The 22,716-nt window shown below is 34.8% G+C and overlaps 1 long non-coding RNA gene across 1 annotated transcript in view; it reads left to right on the forward strand.

Moving 5' to 3' along the window:
- Positions 1–5,910: 5,910 nt before the first annotated feature.
- Positions 5,911–22,716, forward strand: part of LOC116588671 — a 109,239-nt gene continuing 92,433 nt past the window's right edge. The window contains exon 1 of the long non-coding RNA XR_004285038.1: positions 5,911–6,002. This is a non-coding gene — a long non-coding RNA (uncharacterized LOC116588671). The remainder of the gene's footprint in view (positions 6,003–22,716) is intronic.

Below are 22,716 nucleotides of genomic sequence, written 5' to 3' on the forward strand. Positions count from 1 at the left end.
AAATGATATGCATAGTTTTCAAACTATAATTGATTTTTGTATACACATAGTGCTTCTCATTTGTTGTTAGGTCTCCAAATCCATCAAATCATCACAACCTGAGAAATCTTACTACTTGTAAAGCCTTTACTGCAAGATCAGGCACTAAGGTACTTTACTTTATACCAGGCACTAAGGTTTTTTTTACATACATTAACCTTTATGATAGTCACATTAACTCTTACAAGATTGGCATTATAATGATTTTTCCCAAATGGAAATTGAGGCATGGAAAGGTTAGGTAACTTGTTCAAGGCCATGCAGCTAGTTAAATGGGACTCAGTCTTACACTTTGGTGTATAAACCCTTTATCATACCTGTGAGATGGATGATGCTGTTTGTAACATTTTACTTGGATGTATTTATTCTATGAAGGCTGTAGCTATATATCATGTTCTATATGCAGTTGGTTCCTTTATTTTATCTTTATTTCTACTAAATTAGAAATTCTTTTGTCATAATTATAGGTTCTTGGAAATGGCAGCAAGTGTTTGTTGACACTGTCATAATAGTTTCAGATTTTCAGACTGCATATGGATCCAAAAATATGAAGAAATTTTCCACTGAAGTCTACTTTGACTATTCCGAAGGATGCTAAGTAGGCAAGGTTAATGTACACTAATCCTAAAAGCTTCAACTTGGGAGAGATAGCCGATGGTTTTCTAATTTGTTCTTTAGATAATGCTTACCTTTAAAAGTATAACCCATATTCTGTTGGAAGATTTTGGTTCAGATTACAAATAAGCCTAATTTCTTTCTCTGGCAAGTGTCGAACTCTTGGCAGCCAAGTTTCCTATCCCACCACTTGTTTTAAGAAATCCTGATGGGGCACCTGGGTGGCTCGTGGGTTAAGCCTCTGCCTTAGGCACAGGTCATGTTCTCAGGGTCCTGGGATTGAGCCCCACATCAGGCTCTCTGCTCAGCAAGGAGCCTGCTTCCCCCTGACCACCCTGCCTGCCTCTCTGCCTACTTGAGATCTCTCTCTCTCTGTCAAATAAATAATTAAAATCTTTAAAAAAAAAAGAAATCCTGATATCCTCTGGGGTGACTGGGGGGCTCAGTTCGTTGAGCATCCAACTCTAGATTTTGACTCAGGTCATGATCTCAGGGTTGGCACTCACCAGAGCCTGGCACTGGGCTCTCCACTGGGTGTGGAGCCTACTTAGGATTCTCTCTCTCCTCTTCCCTCTGCTCCTTCACCTGCCTCTCTTTCTCAAAGAAAGAAAGAAAGAGAAAAATCCTGATATTCTCAATCTCAATATCAAAATTTTGTGTTTTGGCCATAAAGTGATAATCTCAGACTGTTTAAGATACAGGATTTATCTTTGAGGCACAGAGCTGGAGCAAATCACTTGAAATAAAGAAACCATCTATCAGTTCATGAAGAAATCCTTTTATCTTGCTTATCTTTTCAAAATCTCATGTGTCCTTTCAACGGCTAGCATTATTTAGTGGGAAAAGTCATCCTGTCCTGCCACTTTCTCTGCACAGCTCACTGAGAAAGTCATACTAGTGAAACCTTCCCTCACCTCCCAGTGCACTTACCTTAACCCCTATCTCATTACAAAACTCCCTCGCCCTCTGCCCTGCTTTATTTATATCTATGGTGTTTATCTTTTTTAAAAAATATTAAGTTGAACTGTATGAACTTGTTATTTCTGTAGGACAAAAACTATCAAATATCAACTATGAAATTCAGTTTATTTGGTTTATTGTCTGTCCTCCTCCCCACCAACACACACAGCAAAATGAAGCAGATTATTTTGTCTGCTTCATTACTGATATATTCCCAACCCCACCAGTCAGTGCCTATCATGTACAATAAAAGTTTATTGAATCAATTAGAACATATTTGAAATCTGAATCACTTCCTTCAATATGGAGTCAATGAGGAGGTAGGTTGGTGACTGCTAACAGTTCTCTATGAATGAGGCAGTATGAGGCCTGGCATTTGGGTGCAATTTCTTTGTCCAGCAATACTCCTGCTTCTTGTACACACACACACACATACATGGCTTGCACTACCAGTTCTAAGTGCACCTTTTCTTACAATAAACATGTCACAGCACTTGCTTACACAAGTGTGTAACTTATACTTGCTTACACATTGTGTGTAACTTATATTAAATAAATAATGCCATTTGGTAAAGGAATTTATCTTTAGCTCATTCTGCTTTTCTTGTGAATGTGATACTTATCAACTGTGTAGCTCATTTAGCAAGTGTTTCAGTAATAACAGAATGTCTACCCCTTTTTCTGTGAGCAGTAAAACTATGAAGAGTGTCTCCTTGGTTTTGGTTACATCACCGTAAATTGATTCACAAAGTTAACAAAAGTTGATAACAAAGTTAATCAGTTTCATGCTGGAAACATATATTATGTATTCATTCTGGAAATATGTGATTGGTTTACTAAAATGGTCACTGCTATGTTTGCAAATGAGAGAACTTCTTTACCTCATTATTATTTCATTGTCTCATAGCATACAGTACACTGTGGGATAGAAGAGACTACTATCTCTTGGCCAACAAAATCTACTTTTTAGATATTTGTAGCTGTCTTATTTGCAAATAATCAATACAGTTATAGAATCTTTGTCAGAACAACATTCAATTTCCACATTTGCACTGGAATACTATTTTATATACATATATATGTGTGTATATATATTTCTTTACCCCTTTCTGTCATTACTTTTATGCTTTTCTGAATTATTGTGAGTCACTGATCTATTTTAGTAGATGCAACACACTGTAACAATTTGGAATGCCTGCTTTATGCAAGGCATAAATGTGAGAATTCACTAGCTGAAACTAATTCACCTTGTTAGCTTTGACGGGAGTGATCCTTGTTGCTCCTGAACATCATTTGAGGAAATGATGATTAAGAAGCAGCAATATTTGTGGGATGGTAATGACTAAGCCTGGGTGGCTTAGTTGGTTAAGCTTCTGCCTTCGGCTCAGGTCATGATTTGGGGGTCTTGTGATTGAGCCCCATGTCTGCCTTTGGCTCAGGTCATGATCTCAGGATCCTGGGATTGAGCCCCACATCAAGCTCCCTGCTCAGCTGGTGGTCTGCTTCTCCCTCTCCCTCTGCTCCTCCCCCCACTCCCTGCTTGTATCTCTCTCTATCTCCTTCACAAATAAATGAATAAATAAATAAATAAAACCTTAAAAAATTAATCTTGCATTTCACATTTATGAAACTGCCAAACCACCTTTGAACCACTTGATAAGGCGCAGGCAGTGGTGTGTTGGTAACAGCAGGCTCTCTGGGGAGGAAGGCCCTTGATTTGTAGCATTTGCCAAATTTTGTGATGTAAACACTCCCACTATGGCCAATTTCAAGCTACTACTAGCTTTCAAAATTCCCGGAAGCTTAAGAAGTTGGTTCTTACAAAATCGAAGTGGCATTAGCCTGTTCCAGCATCCATCGCGGGGGCCGTGCACCGATCTTGAAAATCCCTAGTCAAAGAAAGAAAAGCGGTTAACTACTCTTGGATTTTAAAAGTAGCTTATATTGTAAGACTTCCTTTACCTCCATTTAGTCTTGTAGCTTAGAACTGGCTCATTAGATGCAACTAATTATGGTTCAGCAGAGATCCTAGTTTTGAAACCAAAGGAAAACTTTATTTTCATAGTCTGACTTTATTAAACATGTGAATTTAAATTGGAAAATGACTAGAGCTTAAATACTTAAACCAAACTGGGCCACAGATTTATTTGAATCTGTGAAAAATTCGAATGTAGTGAGTTTAATTTTATACCTCAGAAAAAGGAATGTTCAAATTCTAACCCCTTCCTCCCTCTCTCCATATCTATAAATGTGACCCTATTTGGAAATAAGATCTTTGCAGTTACAATCAAGTTAAGGATCTCAAAGTGACATATGGATTTAGAGTCAGTTCTAAATCCAATGACTGGTGTCCCTGTGGGAAAAAAGGGCACAGAACACAGACATAGTGAAGGGAAGATCATGCGAACATGAAGTCAGAGACCGGAATTCTGTTGCCACAGACCAAAGAATACCAGGAGATGGAAGCAGAAAGGAAGGATTCTCTTGTACAGGTTTCCAGGGAGCATAGCCCTGCCAGTGTTTCGATTTCAGACTTCTAGTCTCCACAATTATGAGAAAATAAATCTCTTGTTATTTTAAGACACCAAGTTTATGATAATTTGTTATGCAGCCTGAGAAGACTAATATATATTATATCAAATTAGTAGCAAAACAAGAAAAATTACTGTTTGTCTGGTTTCAGTTTTCAACTGAGTTACACAAAAGCTCAATTTTTAAAAAAAGAAATAAAATGAAAAAAAGCTCAATTTTTTAAAATGTATTTTTATTCCACAGAAGAGCCCTATTTCTATCACTATTAATTTAAATGTAAGATTATTTTATTCATGAAAACTAGCCATTAAATAGAATATCTTATAACTATTGAGACTTCCTGTAACTATTAAGATCATCATTTATGGGTACCATAATTAACTAATGAGTACTGTAACTAGTTTATTTAAGAAACTAAATATTCACAAAATCAAACAAATGCCTATAGACATTAAGCAGGTAATTTAAATGTGTGGATTTGGCTGGATGTGGTATGCAATAGTGTGTGAATGGGGCCTTTATGACATAGGGTATTCATGCTGCACATGAAAGAAAACTTAGCTCTTCAACTCTAGCTGCTTGTTGCCAGTGGAAGTATGAGTTGCCAGATCCTCGGGTTTTTCTGAGGAGAAGCAAGGAGTCTAGATTTTATGTAATAGTCCTGAAGTTTTATATGTTGTCTCAAAAAATAAAGCAAAAACAAAAAATTTTTTTAAAGGAAAAGAAAAAAGGAGGAAAGCAGAGGAAAAAAAGACTAGTTACCTGCTTTTGGACATATCTGTGAATGTATGCTTTATACAATAAGTTATATTTTGAAAATTTTGCATAAATTTGATAGTGGCATCATGTTTTTTTAAATGTCTTTAGCTGGCAATGGTTCACAATAGAATAGGCTAGGCTTAAAAGTATCTGTCTTTTCCTCTTGGTCAAAGAAGTCAAATAGTAAATGATCTATGAAGAGAAAAAAACCTTAAATGTCTGGAAACTCATTTTCTAAAATTTTTATGGTAAAAATTTTCAGATGATGAAAGCTTTTTGTACTGCAAAAAGCACATAATTGGGCACCTGGGTGGCTCAGTGGGTTAAGCCGCTGCCTTCAGCTCAGGTCATGATCTCAGGGTCCTGGGATCGAGTCCCGCATCGGGCTCTCTGCTCGGCAGGGAGCCTGCTTCCTCCTCTCTCTCTGTGTGTGCCTTTCTGCCTACTTGTGATCTCTGTCAAATAAATAAATAAAATCTTTAAAAAAAAAACCAACACCTAATTGATTTTGTAAATCTGGCTTCTCATATATTACATTTTCTCAATATATTTCTCATATATTACATATCAGTATTGTATTACATATACATCTCATATATTACCATATTGTTTCTATAATAAGAATTGTTATTTTATAAAGGACTTTGACCTCTCATCTCATGTTTGAAATTTTCAGAACTAGTTATTATGTCTTAAAAATGTCAACCATCCCAGATGAAAAAAAGTTTGTCACTTTTAAACCTCCATTTGGGAGATGTATTTTTAGCTGTAGGGATAAAGGTGAAGGGGTTTATTCTGTTGGTGTCATGCTGTCTTAACTTTATGAAAAGAAGGAATTAGGAACAACTTCTAGACAATGTACTGCAGCACATAGCAGCTGAGGTTAATTTATTTTGATTCTTTTTTGCTACCTATTGTGATGTTACAATGGATGGTGACAGTTTACATTATCCAGAGGCACAGCCCTCAGCAGAGGACTGAAGACATTGTCACAGGAGCTCTAGGTTAGTGATCTGGGCACAGAGACTTTGAAAGTGTGCACAGAAGTCAGACCAGAGTCAGAGAAGACCTGGCTGCAAAGAGAGCAGACAGATGAGGTAGGACATCATACAGGCAAATGAGAGAAGCATTCTTACTGAACAAAAATGATGAAGGAGGGGCGCCTGAGTGGCTCAGTGGGTTGAGCCGCTGCCTTCGGCTCAGGTCATGATCTCAGGATCCTGGGATCGAGTCCCACATCGGGCTCTCTGCTCAGCAGGGGGCCTGCTTCCCTTCCTCTCTCTCTGTGATCTCTTCCCTTCCTCTCTCCTACTGTGATCTCTCTCTGTCAAATAAATAAATAAAATCTTTAAAAAAAAATGATGAAGGAAAGACAGCTGTGTGTCATTGAGCAAGATGGTAGGGTCTATAGTGAGGATTAGTTTAAAAGAATTTAAATAAGTATGACCAATTGGGAGGAATATTTTATGTACAAACTTAAATAAATACAGCCATAAGGAGTTTTTTTAGAGTTTTCTGAGGACTCAAATGGATTTATGGAAAATGAATTACCGTAGGATTTCAAGGTGAATGACAAATGTTTGCTATGAAAGATGGCTTGGGACAATTTCCCAGAGGAGGAATAGGTGAATATTTTTCTGCATAGAGAAAGATATAGTAAGATTTCTTCTTGAGAAAACTTGTCTTATTCAACATTTTCAAATTAAGAGATAAAAAGTAAATGAGAGGAGGAGGACAATGTAAATACCCCTTTTCCATTTGACCTTGTGTTATTTATGAATTATATATCCTGGTCAATGGACATATATCCTAACATATCTGTTTGTTAAATACCAAATGAGTTTCCTCCCTACTTTTAATTTTCCAATATTTTAAAAAAGTTATTAGCAGAACAATATATGGACCTAGTCTAAATAGTACAGTACTACTAAAAAGCTTATAATAATAGCTGTTTCTGACTCAACTCCTCTTTCTGATCCTACCTAAAAGGTAGCCATCTTCTGGGCATCTATCTGTGTCCCTCTGGTATACTTTAAAATATTTAAGTAATGAAATTATTCTGCTGTTCTTGATTGATCAGTTACAGACATTTTCAATGTTAGACATAATAATGTAGATGCAGGCTTCTGTGTCTCTTACCAGACACTCCTTTTTTGTTTTCTTAACAAAAAAGAGTATCTGGTAAGTTGCCCTAATTCTAGGATAAAACAATTGTCCATTTGCATCTGGGATATTATATACAAGTATAGTAAATGGATCTCACAAAAAAGACAAGAAAAATGATCAGAAGAGTAGAGGAATGCTGCTTGTAGACTGACCAACAAGATCTCTTTAGGGAGAACAGACCAAGGCTGATACTGGCCAGGATTAATATTTAAAAATATATAAACACCATGCATAATGTAGACACAGAGTTCTTAGTTCACTTCTAAAATTCTAGGAAGTAAAATTTTGAATAAAAATAAGCTCTTTATTCTGAAAGTGCATTTTTTTTTAAAAGAGAACAAGCCTACTTTACATAGGTGCTCCATTTATACCCTTAGAAGAAGCCCTTATTTTATAGCAGGGATAGACAGCTGTTTGTGGGCATGTGTGTATGTTTATGTTATGTTTTATTTTTATTAAAGACAGAGTTCACATTAAAGACCCATTAAAACTTAATTGAATTGAAAATTTTATCAGCATCTGTTAAATTTGTCTTGCCTTAAAATGTGTATTATCTTGGATTTTGCATGAGAATATAAAATGGTTTCATAAGTAAAACAAATAATACATTTCCTGAACTAAAGAATAAGGCATAATTTTCTTCTCACATGCATACTTGGAAACTATGTTGGTTCTATGATTTGGTTGTCTTGGGAGACAAATAATGAAATCACATTTTAGCTTGAGTTCAGACATCTATAAAGAATTTTTGTTTTGCATAGATAAAAAATACTTGTTATCATTTTACTTAAAAATAAAATATTTTCTTCTGGCAAACTTCATCTCAAAAAGTGTTTCCATAGAAACCTGAGAAGAAAAATGGGAACATCATTTTAGCTCTGCTCAGAATGATCTACAGTACCCAGATTTTTTTTTTTCATTGAAGTATTGTTCATACATAATGTTACATAAGTTTCTGGTGTACAACTAGTTATTTGACATTTCTATCCATTATGCTGTGCTCACCACAAGTGTAGTTACCATGTTACCATACAATGCTATGTATGTACCTTTTATCCTCATGACTTATTCATAAGTCATAACTGGAAGTCTGTATCTCCCATTATTTCTTTACCCTTTTTTCCATCCTGCCACTCTTATCCCATCTGGCAACCAACCATTTGTTCTCTGTATTTATGGGTCTATTTCTCCTTTTTGTTTGTTTTTTTGTTTTATTTCTTAGATTCCACATATAGGTGAAATCATACAGTACTTATCTTATATTGTCAGATTTATTTCACTAAATTTAATACCCTCTAGGTTTATCCTGTTGTCACAAGTGGCAAGATCTCATTCTTTTTTTATGGCTGAGTAATATTACACTATTTCTATATACTATATTTTCTTTACCCATTCATCTATAGATGGACGCATGTTGTTTCATATCTTGGCTATTATAAATAATGCTGTAATAAACATAAGGGTATGTATGTCTTCTTGAACTAGTGTTTTAATTTTCTTTGGATAAATACCCACTAATGGAATTACTGGATCATATGGTATTTCTGTTTTTAAGTTTTTTTGAAGAATTCCGTACTGTTTTCCACAGTGGCTGCACCAATTTGCATTCCCGCTGCACTGACAGTACAGAAGGGTTCCTTTTTCTCTACATCCTCGCCAACACTTGTTATTTCTTGTTTTTTTGATTCTAGCCATTCTGACAGATGCAAGGTGATATCTCACTGTAGTTTTGATTTTCATTTCTGTAATGATTAATGATGTTGAGCATCTTGCAGTGTCCAAAGATTTAAACTTGGCTTGAGATAACATTATTTATGGTCATTACCATAGACATATGGTCATTGATTATTAATAAAAGCAATTTATCTGTTTTCTATATATATGTGTATATATATACACATATATATAATTAGTTATCATCATCATTAGGATAGAAGAAACTATGATTTATGCAAAAGCTGCAGCTATCTGCATAATTTTAGAAGCTAGGGGGGAAAAAGTCACAACTTTCATAATTCTTTCACGTTCCATCTTACTCTGGCTGAAGTACATCCTGAGAATTAAGAAAAATCTATTTATTTTACAAACTATTTATATTATACTTCAGGGATGGTAAATAATTTTATTCCGTGAACCGACCTTGAGATAGGAATAGTGCTGCTAGGAAGATTGTGCAAGAAGCCTGGCCTAACAGGTGAGAGTGATGAGTTTGATTAGCAGTGTCTGCCAGGAGTTCAGAATGGAGAAGTGACAGCCTGCAAACTATATATTTACTATCCCTAAAGTTCTACATTCATAGATGTATTCAACAGACTTGTGTTCAGCATTCATCTACTTACTCTAATTTGTATTATAGCTTGGTCTCAGTTTAAGTTTCTGTCTAATATGTTCTTAGAAATATTTTTGGAGAAAAAGAACTTCAAAAAATTTTTCAGATATGAAATGAAATTTTAGATTTTTCTTCTCTTATATCAAAAGTCTAAAGAAGTCCAATTCTCTTCTCACCAAATTGATCTTTAGAAAGGAGAAAGGATAGATGAAGTAATAAGGAATCCTAATAGCTAATGCAGTAAGGCAAGAAAAAGAAATAAAAGGGAGATAGTTTGGGAAGGAAGAATAAAACTATCATTGTTCACAGGTCATATGATTGTCTATGTAGAAAATACAAAACAATTGACTACAAAAAAAAAAACCCCAAAACCAAAAAACAACAAACCTAGAGCTAATAATTATAGAGCTAATAATTATAGCAAGGTTGTGGGATACAAGGTTAATATATAAAAGTTGATTGTTTTCCAATGTACCAAAAACGAACAAATTCTTCTATGTAGAATTTGAAATTAAAAACAATGCTATTTACATTAGCACCCTCAAAAATGAAATACTTGGAAAAAAGTTTAACAAAATATGGATGAGATCTTTATGAATAAAACTACAAACTAATGAAAGAAATCAAGAGAATTGCATAAATGGGAAGATATTCCATCTTCCTGGAGAGAAGACTCAATATTGTCAAAATATTAGTTTTTTCCAACTTGATCTATAGATTCCACACAATCCCAGGAAAAATCTCAGTAAGTTATTTTCTGCATATCAGCAAACTGATTCTGAAGTTTATATGGAGATGTGAAAGACCCAGAATAGCCAATGCAGTGTTGAAGGAGAAGAACAAAATTGGAAGACTGACACTACCTGACTTCCAACTTACTAGAAAACTATAGTAATCAAGATAGTATGGTATTGGTGAAAGAATAGACAAAGAAATCATTAGAATAGACTATAGAGAGTTCAAAAGAAGGTCATTAAAGATACAGTCAACTGATCTTTAACAAAGGAATAAAGGTAAAATGGAGCACAAACTGTCTTTTCAACAAATGGTGCTGGAACAACTGGACATTCATATACAAAAAAATGAATTTCGACACTGACCTTACATTCTTCACAACAATTAGTTCAAAAATGGATCATGGACCTAAATGTAAAACACAAAACTATAAAGCTCTTAGAAGATAACATAGGAGAAAATCTAGATGATCTTGAGTTTGGTGGTGACTTTAGTCAAATGAAAAAACTAAGGGCATACTCCATGAAAGAAAGAATTGATAATTTGAATAATATTAAAAGTCTTCTGCTCTGCAAAAGACCCTATCAAGAGAATGAAGAGACAAGACACAAACTGGGAGGAAATATTTGCAAGACACATCTAATAAAGGACTATTATCTAAAATATACAAAGAGGGGCACCTGGGTGGCTCAGTGGGTTAAAGCCTCTGCCTTCAGCTCGGGTCATGATCCCAGGGTCCTGGGATCGAGCCCCGAGTCGGTCTCTCTGCTCAGCGGGGAACCTCCTTCCCTTCCTCTCTCTCTGCCTGCCTTTCTGCCTACTTGTGATCTCCATCTTTCAAATAAATAGGTAAAATCTTAAAAAAACATATATATATATATATATATATATACACAAAGAACCCTTAAAGCTCAATAGTAAGAAAATAACCTGGTTAAAAAATGGGCCAAATTCTTTAATATACTCCTCACCAAAGAAGATATATGTATGGCAAATAAGAATATGAAGAGATGTCCCATATTATATGTCATCTGGTAATACAAATTAAGACAACAGTGAGATACCACTACACACCTATTAGAATATGGCCAAAATTCACAACACTGATGACACCAAATACTGAGAAGGGTGTGGAGTAACAGGGACTGTCATTCATTGCTGGTGGAAATGTAAAATGTTTTAGCCACTTTGGAAGAAGTTTGGCAGTTTCTTACCATATGATCTAGCAGTCATACTCCTTGATATTTATCCAAAGGAGTTGAAAACATACTCACACAAAAACCTATGTTCAGATGTTTATAGCAGCTTTCTTCATAATTGTCAGAAATCGGAAGCAATGAACATGGCCTTCAGTAGGTACGTTCCTTCCAGACAACGGAATATTATTCAATACTAAAAATAAATGAGCTGTTAAGTCATAAAAGGATATGGAGGAAACTTAAATGCATATTACTACCTGAAAGAAGCCAGTCTATAAAGGCTACATACTGAATGATTCCAACTATATGACATTCTGAAGGCATTATAAATTTGTCCAAACCCATAGAATAGACAACACCAAGAGTGAAATCTAATGTAAATTATAGAGTCTGGGTGATGATGATAATGATGTGTCTGTCAGTGTAGGTTTATCACTTGCAACAAGTATACCACTCTGGTGAGTGTTGTTGATAATTGCGGAGGCTGTATATGTGTGGAGGCAGGGAGTAAATGAGAAATGCCTATACCTTCCACCTAGTTTTGATGTGAACATAAAACTGCTCTAAAAAATTACTTTTATTTAAGAAAAAATAAGTAATGTTAAAGGAAAAAGAGTAAATGTTAAAAAAAAATGAGGCATGGGTACTCAAAATCCTGATAAATAGTAAAATGTCTCCTCTATGCCTCTCCTGTTTCTACGTTTCTGTATTGAATATGTTAATATCAAGCCGATGTATTTACCAGGACACTAGGTATAGGCCCATGAATATCACTGTGAAAAATGAGAACAACAAAAACAAAAAACAAGATTTTACCACTTTTTAATGCTGACTAATGGCATGAAAACACAAGTATGCACTATATTTTCTGGTGAAATCAGTTCATGCAGTGGCACATGAATTTGTTGCTATTGCCAAATACCTCAGTCAAATTTATTTAAACTGGCATGTTTAAGCATCATCTTTGGGAGGGGGATATAAGATAATTCTAAATCGTTACTGGCATATATTATTTCCCAAAGTACTGAAATGAAAAGGGAATAAAGTAAGAGGAGTATCTCTTGGGAATAGGGAAGGAACAGGAATTAATGCATTTCAGCAATAAGTGATGTTTTCCTGAAAAATAACCACCACAGAAGATTCCAATAATTAGAAGAATTCATTATAAATATAAAAAGAAGCTTAAGACCTAAGATAGAAAAACCAGGACTTTCTCCTAGTCTGACATTTCATTTTAATTATTTTTTTTAGTGAATTATGCATGGCTGATTAGAAATAAGCTAATAGAAATGTGTTTTTTTCTTATAATTAAATAATAAGCACAGATATATATTTTTAAATACCTCAGTGTTGAATTTACAGTTGCTTTGTATACCATACAATTCAGTCTAATCTAAATCTAAAACTTGCTTGTCAGTGGTCTTTAAAATACAGAACCCTCAAACAGAGAAGACACTTTGATAGGATTTAAATGCTAACAGAAGTATTGCTTCTATTGTATTGCTATTAATTATGAATTCAATTTAACATCTTTTGTAAAAAAATATTTTTTCTAAGGTTAATGAGGATTTTAAAATGATTTGAGGCAGGGCAAGAAAGTCTCTTACCACAAATTTTCCTTAAGTATGGAAAAAATACCATGTCTTTGTCTCATATGACTGTCCTATTTTCTTTAATACAAAAGAATCATTTTTGTGTGAAAATATGACCTTTATAGGATTATAAATGTCAAAGCATGGCCTTTTTAATTCTTCAAATTTCTGACAGGCAAATATTTAATTTATTTACTAATGTCAGCTTTTGTACTTTTTCATTCCTAGCTCTTAGCCTAGTGGTTGACACATAAATCCCTCATAAATACTAGTAGAATCTAAATGAATTCTTTGAAAAGGTTCAGTTCTTTAGAACACAGAGCTCATCTCTATCACTCTTGTGCATTGCCATCATCAGACATTTATTAACAGCCCTTCGTTAAAGCAGAAAAAAGTCTTAACAGTCAGTGAAATCGTATCCTTTAATAAAGGTAGAGTTTAGCAGCATAATCGTTTCATCTGAAAAATAAAATCATGGTTAATCAGTGAAAAAGGACATGAAGCTTCCAGCTTGTGTCACTGCAGCTCCAGCTGCAGGACTTTTTTGCCCACTGTCAGCACTCCAGGATCATGTTTTGATCCTTCTTATGTAATCTAGCTTGCTCCAGAAGCAGACATTGAGGCAAAAGATTCCAGTGCAAAGAGAGGAATTAAAAAATGAGATAGGGAAGGGAATGAAGCTGATAGAAGATATATACCTTGCATGTTATAATTGCTGGTAACTTGGAACTCTGGGAATTAATGTGAAACTCAAGCCTCAGAATTATCCCTCCTGTGGATGATGGAGTTGGGAGTATTTATATCCAATTTTCATGAATCATTAGTTGAGTGCGGCTCCCAGGTGGTGCCACTTCCCTGGAACTTCCAGCCTGCCAATCAGAAAGTAGAACCCAGCTGCCAGACAAAGCCTTAGGAACAGAGGAGCAGAAAGCTAGCATTTCAGAAAGGGTGCTAGCGGTAACTAGAATGGTAAAGCAAAGGGGAAAGTGTGGGACAGAGATTGTACAACTATTATTCTCCTCTAAAAGGAACCAAGATTTTAGGATAGCTTATTCCAGGTTTTAGGCAAGAGCAATTTAAATAGATAGGGAAAAAATTGTTGTCACTAGAAACCAAGTACATTTTAAAAGATGTTGTGGCAATGCTAAAAGGACAAAGTTGTGATAATATAAGCATCACAATAATAATGATGATAATTGTGATCAATTTGAATAAGTTGAATCTGTATTGGGCCAGGAGTTTATAATAATATAAAGTATGCAAAACATAGTTGTAACAAAACAAAGAAGAAGACTGAATGCAATAAGGCATATTTAATTTTTATTTAAAGAAACAAGGGAACGCTAATGATAATATATTTGGGTGTGTTGTTACTTCTACTTAATGTACATATGCTAATGAAGCATAGATAGGTATTTGACTCCATATAAACGTAGGGAACTGTGAGTATATCTCTAGCAAAATTAGCAGTTACACCAAGGACTAATTAGTACTAGTGGTCACACGTAATAACCAGCCAGGAAGGGAATTGAGTTGTGAATCAGCATCAGTGATCACAACAATAACTAAGGAGGAACAGGGCTTAACTGTGTGTTCAAGATGATAAATTAGCCTCATGAACTAAAGAAGAGAACTAAGGGCTGAGGCTCACACAATCCCAGTCTCCTGGGAGATACTTCAGCTGGCCCTACTAATAAAAATAATAATGTTAAGTATATAAAACTTTAATAATGTTAACAACATAATTCAGTATCCTGGGACAGGACAGTGGATTATAATAAATCTTACTAAGTGAGAATTTTAAAGTATATCTTGTAACATAACCATCCAAAGAAAATGATTATTGCACCAACCTTAAATGCAGCATTTTGATCATAGATTGTGAAATACAAAGACACCTTAATCTACAGTCAAGATTTTTATTGTTGGTAATAGTATCAGTGATGTTATTTTAGACATATGCATATACTTATAAGTTTATATTATAGGAAAAAACAAATAATTATGTTAATGTTAGGAATCAAGATTTTCAGAGAGAGAGAGATTGAGAAAGAGCCAATGATGTTAAGTAAAAATCTTACGAATTTAAATTTCAGTTGGAACTATTAGGCAGAATTTGTGACACTTTATCTCCTTTTATAAAAAAATATTTCCCAACTTTGTCCACTGAAAAGGTGTGGAAGTATGACAATGCAGGAGTAATTGATGAGCACGCAGAATGCCAAATTGTAGTATTGAAATTTCTCTACTAAAAGGAGTCAGAGCTTTTGGGGGGAGATGGCTGATTTCATATGTGGGGTTAGAATGTTCAAGATGAGTCTGTGATATATCATTGTGCCAGGAAGCAAAGGAGCTAACAAAGACTGACCAGTGGGGTCATAAAGGAAATAGGAGATAACATAAGGAGACTCCTTTTAGCCAAAGACTGCTCTTGGTTATATCATATTTAATGGAAAAAGGCTGTGTTCCTAATGGTATGAGAAGGAGGAGAGGGAGGAGAAGGAGGACTGAAAAAAAGAAACAAACAAAACTCATGGAAGCCATTGGATGTTACCAGGACATCAACACAGTACTTCAAGTATTGGCAATTATAAAGAAAGAATTAAGCATTTACCTCGACTTTCTTTATAAACTTTATTTTGGTTCAATGGCATAGTTCTGTGAATAAAGGAATTTAGAGTATTCTAGCTAATTAATACAGAAGGATAAAAGAATTCTAGAATCACCAGTTTGCAAACACTAATGAAATATATTATTGAAGCAGGGCTCAAATGCTAGAACTATCAGGCGAATGTTGATAGAGAACTTTACAACAAAGGAAATTAAGCGGGCCAATCCCTTACACACACTGATTAAAAGTGAAATAACCAATATGCCTTCACATGTGGTGGGATGTTAAGGAGTCTACACCTTCTATGTAGTGTTCTTAAGCCTCTTCCCCGAAATATTGAATGTGAGCCAAATAAAGCCTTTAGTACCATTTTGTAATCAACAGGAAATACCTGAAAATAAGGAACCAGCCAGTTCTTTAAAGCCTTTAGTACCATTTTGTAATCAATAGGAAATATCTGAAGATAAGGAACCAGCCAGTTCTTGAGCAAGAAAGCAATCAAACACATACATGTTGCAGATGTTTTAGAGGACAATTCACTGGTTTCTCCAACAAATCAGAGTAATGAAAATAAAAAGATACTATTCTAGATTCAGAGAGACTTAAAAACAACTTAAAAGACCTAAAAAATACAGTGAGTGGATTTGTTTAGGTACTTATTTGAAAAAACTTAATAAAATGAAATAGTAGATAATTTGAATATGGGCTGGAAATTGACCATAGCAAAGAATTATTATTTTGTTAACTGTGAAGATAACATTGAGGCGATATTACCCCACCCCCGTTTTAGATGCATGTTGAAGTAGTTAAAGAGGAAATGACATTGTATCTTGTATTTGCTTTAAAATATTCAAGAAAAAGAGAGAAAGGGAACAGATGAAAGATGAAATAATTATGGCAAAATACTGATGGATGCTGAAGATAGGGAGTGACTATGTGAAAGTTTGCTTGTACTTGCTACATTTTTTGTGTGAAATTTTCACAATAAAAATTTTTTTAAAAAACACCTTTTAGTGAAAGACAACCAAGTTGTTCAAAAGTAAAACCTATGTGAAAGATATGGATTTTTAAAGTTTAGAGTTGAAAAACACCTTGAAAGAAGAAAACAAGTCCCTTAAACAATCATTTAAAAACTTGTACTCTGGGGCGCCTGGGTGGCTCAGTGGGTTAAAGCCTCTGCCTTCAGCGTGGGTCATTATCCCAGGGTCCTGAGATCGAGCCCCACATGGGGGTCTCTGCTCAGCAGGGAGTCTGCTTCCCCCCCCCATCTCTGCCTGCCTCTGCCTACTTGTGATCTTTCTCTCTGTCAAATAAAATCTTAAAAAAAAAAAAAAAAAACTTGTACTCTATTCTGGGTACAAGAATACCATGCCAATTCCAGGGAAGCTGTAGCAAACCTGGAAAGCCAAAACTCAGGGAAGTTATTACAATAAGTACAATAAGAAGCTCTAAAAACATAAGGTGAATAAATGAACTAAACCATGTATTGATATTTTATAATAAGTTTAATTGTATACTTAGTAACACATTTTGTAATTATTACATTTGTGTGTGTTTTGATATACTCAAAGAATCAGTTATGGTAAATTGTAGTTGCAGTTTTGTACAAAAACAATCAAATTGTAATCAGTGTTTAAATGCTCAAGAAAAGAGCGTCTGGGTGGCTCAGAGGGTTGAGCCTCTGCCTTCGGCTCAGGTCATGATCTCAGGGTCCTGGGATCCAGCCCCGCATCGGGTTCTCTGCTCAGTGGAGAGCCTGCTTCCCCTCTCTCTCTGCCTGCCTCTCTGCCTACTTGTGATCTCTCTCTGTCAAATAAATAAATTAAATCTTTAAAAAAAATAAAAATAAAAAATAAATGCTGAAGAAAAATTGGTTTCCAAAGTTTTGTTTATCAGATACATGATTTTAATAAATTGAACATTAAAGTACAAATAATTATGAGTTTGTCACTAGATGTGCAAAGGACTTTTGGAGATTTATTGAATTAATCCTATATACCCAGTATTGTAAAAACACTGAATTAGTATTTTAAAGAGGTTTTTTGTTTTGTTTTGTTTTTACTAAAGGAGAGAATTATTATAGCCATGAAAATTGAGACATGATGCTTTCATTTTACTGAGGAGTTCTTTTTCACAGAATTCCATCCATTTGTTAGAATTCTAGTATCTTACCTTCACGGTTTGAAAAGGGCAGGGATCATGACATTGTATTTTTGCAACTATTGGCATAAACTGATTTAGTTGTCCAAAGTTTGTTTTAAAATACCTGAAATGTGTGTGTCTATGTAGACTGGCGTCTTCTTTAGGGAACAATTGTATTTGTAGTATGTACCACTTGATTGATAATTATGATGACAATGATGAAGAAAGATGTCGTTGAGTTATGTCAGTGGACAATATATCTCATGAGATAATATAAGCAATGTTTCTAAACTGCAGGACTTAATGGTCGTATTTTTATTACATTAGGATGAAAAATATAGTTATTACTTTCCAGTCACATGTCTTTTCTGAACAAGCTATGTTACTTAATTAAGGGCCTTAAGGACCATCCAAGAGACTATATTCTTCCTATTATTAATACACTTTATATTTCAGGGAATATGAAGGTTCTCCCTACCTTGCCCCAAAAGACACCAAACTAGAGCTGCCTGTTCAAAAGAGACTGAAGTGTTCTTAATTCTCACAAATACAGCATCTTTTTTATTCCCCTGAAGCAACACCAGTCTCAGAAAAATATGTCATACCTCAGATTGCTGTGTGTCAGGTTTCTCTCAAATGCAAACAGCTGTCTATGTTTATAGCTTCAAAAGTAATTTACCCTTTGAGCCTGGGGCATATTAGGATGCTTAAATACAGAAAGGTCTTGTACAAAAATATAAGGTAGAAGAAGCTGATTCATGTCCTTTTTGCTCCCTTTGGCATCTTCTTTTACCCTTACATGGTGCCTGTGTTTATGTGGTTTTCCATCATCTCCCTCACAAAACCTGTTTTCTAGATATTACTGATTACTGACATATTTTCTACTGGAAACAGGGCTGTATTTCTTGCTAACTTTCACATTCAGGATTCCAGTTCTTGAAGCTTCTGTTTGTCCTAGATGTCTGGCACAAGAAAGACAAGACTAAGTTTATTAAGCCCTGTATAATATATTATGCTGTAATAGCAAAAAATCAAGGGGCTGCCTGTATTTAATGTATTTCTGGATAAATTGCTTGATACTCTGTTTTTTTCCAATAAAATTGGATTTGCCATTTCTTGAGCTCTCACTAATTTCTACCAAATTCTTCCTTGTTCAAGGACCAGTTTCCTTCCATGATTACAGGTTCTTTTCATGTTGTATCAAGGTACCTCGGACAATTTTTGATGCTAAAGATAAATACGTCCAAATGTAGACATTGGGAGAGTAAAAGTTCTAAAGGTTAAGAGGTATGGAAAGTATTTAAAGACTGCATTTAAAACAAGGATCCCTGCATTTTCTTTTTTTACTGGGCCCTGCAAATTATGTAGTCTGACTTATGAAGGGTAGCCATTTATACTGTACTCTAATAGCAATGATTAATTTTGCCTGTTTTTACAATGCATATAAATTGAGATACATACACAGGACGTACTCTTCTTGTGTCTGGCTTCTTTTGTTCAACAGTGTATTTCTAAATTCCTCTGTATTGTTGTGTGTAGTTATAGATTTTTTCACTTTCATTATTGTAGAGCCTTAATTTTCACTTTTGTGTGCATCAGAAGTACCTGGTGGGCTTGTGAAAACAGATTCCTGGGCTCCACCCCAAATTTGTTTTCCTGTAGGTCTGGGGTATGGCCCAAGAATTTGCCTTTCTAACAAGTCTGTGAGAGTTATGTTGAGGCTGCTGCTCTGGAAATATGATTATGGCCCTGGCCCTAAGAATAGGTAGCTAGTTAGGAAAAGAAAAGCAATAAATGTTACAATAAGAGTATGCAGAAAAATAAGAAAGATGAAGGTGGTGAGAAAATATTCTATCTGAAATAACTACTAGGCTCTATAACTCTAGCTATAGAGAGAAAGGTAATTCTAGGCAGAGGAAAAAGCTTTGCGGAAGTTTGGGTGGGGGACTGGTAGATCACATCTAGGGAACCGCAGCCATTCCACTTGGAGGAACATTGGATAAAGCTGCAGAGACAGCCAGAGGAAAGAAGAATTATGTCTTGAAGTGACCAAATTAGTAGACTGGAAATCTAGCATCAGTTGAATGAATATATTTTATAATGTAAACTTATATCAATAGGGATATATGCCTTACTTTAAGCCCATATAGAAAAATCAAATCCTTTACATTAGAAAAATTATCAGAAAATTCCTAGGTTTTTCTTTGTTATATTTCAAATAGGAAACAACTTTACTCTTCCAAATTGGTTTATATGTCACTCTTTAAACAAGATATGCACTTTCTTACTTTTCTAAAACAAATGCATAGCTACATAAAGAATAATAATAATATTTATTGAGTGCTAAGTATTGCCTCATTTCATCCTACCTAAAATTCTATGAGGCATGAATTATTAATATTGTCTTGATTTTACAGATGAAAAAATTATATAATTTTAAGTAATTTGGTGAAGGCCATTCAGTTAATAAATGGCAGATCTGGAACCCAGGTCTGATTCAAAGGTCTTGCCTTTAAGCACCAAGTCTCTTCCTTTTGCTATTTCATATTTAGCATGATTAACTAGGTGCAATTTAGAGCCATAAAATGATAATCTATGTGGATCTACTAGGATTCATTCCTTGGAGAAATCCCCACTAGGCTTACCTTCATAGAACCAACAGTCTCGTAGACAAGACTGATAATAAACACAAGTGGATGTGATAAATTATTACAGGGAATAATTGGACACAAATAATTCAGGGAGCAATTCTACTACTATACAGGAAGAAGAAAGCCTTACGTTGAGGCCTATACTCCTGGCAGGTGTATAGCAAACAAAGGGAAAATGCCTTATAGACAGAGGAAACATTTTGAGCAAAAACCTTATATATTCTAGGAATTGCAAATAGTTTCATCTGGTTGAGTCATGGGGTGAATATGGAGAAAAACGACTAAAAATTTGAGTGAAATTACCTAACAGAAGGCCTTAGAAGCCACTGAAAGTTACAAGGATTTTATGACTGAGGAGGGAAAGATTGAACAGGGGAATCATGTGATTAGACTTGCCTATTTATAGACCAAGAAGGCAGGGTGAAGGATGGATTGAAAGAAGCCAGGGAGACAACTTGAGAATTTTTCATCATAATTTAAGCACACACTAATATTAATCTGTCTATGCCTACCATTTTTATTATCTATGAAAAAGCAAAACAATGATAAAAATGTCATCCACTGCAATTCTTCACTTAAAATCACAATGTCATCGGGAAGAAAAATAATACAATAGACCAGCACTACAAAAAATTTTGCAAAATTACAGATTTAAAATAAATTGTTTATGAAAAAAATCATTTCAACTTTGTTGATTTGCTCCAAGAGTATAATATTACAGAGAGCTTTATAAAGATTTAGATATAATATTTAGTCAAGAAATAGGAGTAATGATATTTTATTGATTATGACCAATTATAGGGCTATACTAGATTCTGGCCTTCTTGTGAGCAGGGTTTTTAAAATACAGATATGGGCGCCTGGGTGGCTCAGTGGGCTAAGCCTCTGCCTTCGGCTCAGGTCATGATCTCAGGGTCCTGGGATCGAGTCCCGCATTGGGCTCTCTGCTCAGCAGGGAGCCTGCTTCCTCCTCTCTCTCTCTCTCTCTGCCTGCCTCTCTGCCTACTTGTGATCTCTCTCTGTCAAATAAATAAATAAATAAAATCTAAAAAAATAAATAACATACAGATATATTTTATATTATAACCATGTATAATTAGTATTAGTATTCATATATATTATTTCATTGAAGACATATATCAATTCTGTGGAGCAGACAGGTATCATTTCCACCTTAAATAATTCATCCAAGGTCACATAGTAAGTAGTAGAGCAGAGATTTAAACTCAAATAAATGTGCCCTAGAACCTTACATCCTTAACTATTAAATTAATTCCTATAACATATCTCTCCCTTAGATTGATGCACGGTAGAGAGTTAATGTTAAATAAATGCTTGTCTTTTAAATACATAAAATAACTCAAACAATACATATGAACAAAATTTCATTGATCCTGGAGGACTTGCTTTAATAGTTGAGATTAAATGAAAATGGAAACAATATGTATTAACAGAATAACATTGTATGCATAAAAAGAGGATTATAAATTTTAAAAGCTAACTAAGCCTAAAGTGGTAGATAAAATGTGCACTATAAAGGATGGTACATGTACACTGAAAAACTAAGTCTAAAAGGAAAAATGAACTAAGTCTAAAAGAAAATTTTCATTTTTCTAAAAAGAAAAATGAAATGGGAATGTGCACATTCAAAGAAAAGAGTAAAAAAACAAAAAGAAAAGGAAAATTTGTGTGTGTTGGGGATTGTGACAATCCATCGGCAATTGGCTTAGGTACTATTCCCTGTTAGAATGACCATCCCTCATTTTACCCTTCCAAACTGAAATTATTCCTAGCACGTTGAACTTCTATATTGTTTAAGCAGCATTTTTTACAAAGTGGAGAGAGAGTAAGGATATTTACATGAGGTTTTAATGGCCAAGTATGGTGGTGGTATGCGTCACTTCTACCCACATTCCACTAGACAGACAAAGTCAGTCCCATGCTCTAACTGTAGGGAAACTCTAATAGTAGCTTGGTGATATGCCAAAGAATGAGAACAAAGATGGGTGAACAATTAGTCACTTGCATACTCCCCAGCTATATTGTTAGTTCCTAACAGACATAAATAGTACTTTATAGTTATTTGTATGTCCCATAGCACCTTAACAGAATTTATGGAATGTGATAGATTCTCAACTAATTATTGAATAAATGTGTGAACTCTCTAGCTCACTTCTTAGCTTCCGGGCCATTTAAAGACCTTCATAGGCTCTAGTCACTCTTTTTTTTTTTTTTTTTAAAGATTTTATTTATTTTTTGACAGAGATCACAAGTAGGCAGAGAGGCAGGCAGAGAGAGAGAGGAGAAGGCAGAGAGAGAGGCAGAGAGAGCCCGACGTGGGGCTCAATCCCAGGACCCTGGGATCATGACCCTAGCTGAAGGCAAA

Source organism: Mustela erminea, chromosome 1, assembly GCF_009829155.1.
Source record: "Mustela erminea isolate mMusErm1 chromosome 1, mMusErm1.Pri, whole genome shotgun sequence".
In the NCBI taxonomy this organism is placed as follows: Eukaryota; Metazoa; Chordata; class Mammalia; order Carnivora; family Mustelidae; genus Mustela; species Mustela erminea.